General features: G+C 41.6%; 1 pseudogene; it reads left to right on the plus strand.

Annotated features, from left to right (window-relative positions):
- Positions 1 to 1,112: 1,112 nt before the first annotated feature.
- LOC142741810 (cytoskeleton-associated protein 2-like) lies at positions 1,113 to 2,740 on the plus strand (annotated as a pseudogene).
- Positions 2,741 to 4,396: the final 1,656 nt, after the last annotated feature.

Consider the following 4,396-nt stretch of genomic DNA (forward strand, 5'->3'; position numbering starts at 1 on the left):
TGTGAACTAACCTGGTAGATTTTTATACGGCTCTAGGCATTGTGTAAAATAGTTTCTTGTCATGTGTAATGGTTAATTTGAGGAAACCGCTCTCTCAACACTCTTTAACAAAATCATTTACCTTTCCTCTTCTCGCCGTCTAGACAAACAGGTCGTCCCTTTGCAGTTTTCATGCTAGTGTCCGACTTGAATCCAAAGTAGCGTTGTTGTTCTGTCACAAGCTGATATAATTAATTGCATAGCCTTCTGGGCCTCTGTATTTTGTATTAAGTCTGTTCATTTAATTCCTAAACTCCCTTAATGGTGCTTGTAGATGCTGTGTGTTATTGGCAGCTTGAAATGAGGATCTTGGGATAAACTAATAGATGCTGTAAAATGAGCAATTAAAAAAATCATATTAGCACACATCATACATCTCTATAGTAGGTAAATACCAAAATTCTTTTTTTCACTTACTATTTTGTATTTCCTGTCTTCCCTCCCCTTAAAGAGCCTCTATCACCACATTATAAGTGCCCTATCTCCTACATAATGAGATGGGCGCTGCAATGTAGGTGACAACAGTGTTTTTTATTTAGAAAAACTATCTATTTTCACCAAGTTATGAACGAATTTAGCTGTATGCTAATTACTTTCTTAATTGACAATTTGGCGTGTTTTTACTTTTGACCAAGTGGGCGTTGTGGAGAGAAGTGTATGACACTGACCAATCACTGATTCTCCATTCATGTAATCAGCGCATAGTGACCCTGCATTGTTCACTATGTGCTGTTACATACTCACGTGTCTTGAAAGTGAATAGACAACACCTCCAGCCAGGACGGGATGTCTATTCACAATCCCGACACTTCGGTAATGTTTGTGTGGTACTTACAGCCCAGCAAGCATAATCTCGCGAGATCACACTGTAAATGACAGCTTACAGCGAGATTATGCTTGCTGTGCTGTAAGTACCACACAAATGTTACCGAAGTGTTGTGATTGTGAATAGACATCCCGTCCTGGCTGGAGGTGATGTCTATTCACTGTCAAGACACTTCAGTAACGTTAATGAGTGAGTATGTGACAGCACAAAGTGAACAATGCAGGGTCACTATGCGCTGATTACATGAATGGAGAGGTGTCATACGCTTCCTCTCCACAATGCCCACTTGGTCAAAAGTAAAAACACGAAAGAAAGCATCTTCAGCGTCCAGCACAGGTCTCCTTTAATGGAAAGGTCCAATGGGGATTTTCAGAAGTCTGAAAAAATTAAGCCCGTCGAGAAGAACATGGTTGAACCTGAAAATAATTTGCCAGCTGTCAATAAAGATGGTAAAAATATGACTTTCACCCGGTCATTCCTGAAAACAAAACTGGAATCTATAAAAGATCTAAAAGAGCTACCTAGTGCTTATTGCGGGAACATTGTTCAGTCTAAAATTTCTTTCTGAAGAACTCTGAAAACAAAACTCTGCCTGAGCAAAACAAGAATCTGCTCAAAAGTGAAGTAAAGAGGCCACAAACCTCTGTCCCCACTACAAGCATGGTAAGACCACATTCTGCCAATGATGTTAAATCAAAGCGACCAGTGATTTCACCAATATCGTCACAGACAAAACAATCAACTAAACTGACCAAGAGCGAGTCAGAAGCAGTGACTGTGCGGAGAACCACACAAGTTCTTAACCAACACAAGCCTCAGCCTGTTAATGCTCCATTGAAGAACGGAGCTATAAATAGTAACCGAGTGATGCAGAGCAAAAAATAATTTCTTCTGCACCTGTGCCAGGGTCAAAGAAGAACAAGCCTGCTCCCCGGCTGCCTACAGCTAGCAAATTCTCGAGACCCGCAGAGTCTGCTGGAGAACAGAAGTCACGTCTGGCAGAATGGAGAGAATCTAAAGGAAAAGTGCTAAAAAGGCCCCCAATGGCTGTTGTCATACCGAACACATACAGTGTGCACAAAGAGGAGCCAAATATTAAAACCAAGCCAGAAGAAACTCCCCAGCTTTACTGGGCCACCATGGCAGAAGATGATGAGCAGGAGCAGTTTACTCTAAAAGTTCACCAGATCTTTGGTGGCTGTCGGAAGCTAATAGATGAGGGTTGTCCAAGGGAAGAATTTATCTCTATACTTGAGAAGCAAATACAAACTTTTCCAGAAGCTTTCTGGATACTGGGAATGCCTTGCACGTCTTGAGAAACGGGATGGACAGCTATATAAAGTTATTGCAGTCCGTGAGGAGGCTGTGTCTGCTGGTGCACAGCCTATTGAAGAGCTTAGAGACATGCTTGCTGATGCCTTGGAACAGCTGAAGCCTGACCTGGAAAAAAGTGAGAGAAAACAGGAAGAAGGTCTGAAAACTGAAGTGAAGGATGAGCCTGCAGAAACTGTAAAGCGGAAGAGGAGAGGTAGAGTCGAAGCTGTGAAAAGTGAGCCAAAAAATGGAGATGCTGTATCATCTGTCATAAGGTTCAACATATGTTCAATGCCACGTTTGGAAAAAATGAAGAAATTACAGATGAATGATGGAGAATCCAGCATCAAGAGTTACAAATTTCTCACCCCAGTCAGACGCTCAAGCCGCCTAGAACTCAACTCTCACAGATTACTGGACATATTGAAGGGCCACAATCCCTGTGTTTGTGGGATTGATCAATTAGGAGACCTGGAAGGCATAGAGTCCTGACCCAATGCATATATCTTCCGAAACAACTCTGCACCTAATGTTACAGTAAAAATTGCAACCCAAAAATAAACATTGCTTACAGACTGAGTGTCCTGCACCTTTTTAACCCCTAGACGCACCACGACGCAACTGTACGTCCATATGGCCAGTGTCAGCGCACGCGGATGTACAGTTACTGCGCAGTTCCCGGTGCACACTGTCGGCGACAGTGTGCACCGGGAGGCCAGCTGTCCCTGATTGCTGACACTCCACTGTATGCCGATCAGCGGCATATTTTCAATGATTTAGGCAATTAACCCCTTAATTGCGGTGATCGATTGAAACCACCACAATTTAGGGGCTTCTAGCACATCGGCAGACCTCACAATGAAATCGTGAGGTTTGCTCAATGGCTAGCATGGCGACTGCAGGCCAAGTAATGGCCTCCGTGTCTGCCATGTACGAAAGCCTATCAGGACCAGCCTCCTGATACACTTCCTGTCAGAGTGACAGGACGTCTTTGCCGTTGACAGTGTGCATCGAGAACTGGGACGTCATCTGTCCCTGACAGCTGACCCTCCACTGTTGCCGATCAGCAGCTCATTGCCGCTGATTTCGGCAATTAACCCGTTAAATGTGGGGCTTGATTGCGATCTCCGCATGTAGGGGGTTTGTAGTACATCAGGGGCTAGGGGCTGGGGGCTGCTGATGGACCCGGGGGCCAGACAATGGCCTCCGGGTCTGCCATGTATGGAAGCCTATGAGGATCAGCCTCTGCTGGTCCTCGTAGACTAACTGTCAGAGTGACTGTGACGTCACACTGACAGTTGGAATACATTACACCAACTAGGTAGTGTAATGTATTCTAGCAGCGATCAGAGCTGCAGGTAAAAAAAGAAAGAGTAAAAAGTAAAGAAAAACTTAAATAAAAGTTAATAAAAATGTTTTACAAAAGTGTAAAAAGAAAAGATTTTTTTTTCCTATAATAAGTCCCTTATAGGGAAAAAATGAAAACTATAAAAAACAGTACACATATTTGGTATCACTGCGTTCGTAACGACCCAATCTATAAAACTATAATCTTATTTTTACCGCACGGTGAACGCCGCAAAAAAAGCCAAATTAAAAACAATGCCAGAATCACTACTTTTTGGCCACCACCCCTCGCAAAATATAGAATATAAAGTGATCAAAAAGTTGCATGTACCCGAAAATAGTACCAATAAAAACTACAACCCATCCTGCAAAAAACAAGCCCTTACACCACTTTTTGACTGAAAAATAAAAAAGTTACGGCTCTCAGAATATGGTGAGACAGAACATAAGTTATTTTTATAAAGAAGTGATTTTATTGCGCAAATGCTGCAAAACATAAAAAAAACTATATACATATGGTATCGCTATAATCGTACCGACCCGCAGAATAAAGTAAAATTGCCATTTAAAGCACATTATGATTGCCGTAAGAAATAAAGCATTTAAAATGCCAAAATCACTGTTTTTTGGTCACCAAAGCTCTAATTAAAATGTAATAAAAAGTGATCAAAAAATTGTATGTACCAAAAAATGGTACCAATAAAAACTACAGCTCATCCTGTAAAAAAATAAGCCCTCACACTACTCAATTCATGGAAAAATAAAAAAGTTATGGTGTTTGGAAGGCATGGAGTGAAAAACTAAAATGGAAAAGCAAAAAAGGATTAGTCCTGCAAAGGTTAATTCATTTCTATCAAAAAATGAAATTAT

Source organism: Rhinoderma darwinii, chromosome 2, assembly GCF_050947455.1.
Source record: "Rhinoderma darwinii isolate aRhiDar2 chromosome 2, aRhiDar2.hap1, whole genome shotgun sequence".
NCBI classification, from domain to species: domain Eukaryota; kingdom Metazoa; phylum Chordata; class Amphibia; order Anura; family Rhinodermatidae; genus Rhinoderma; species Rhinoderma darwinii.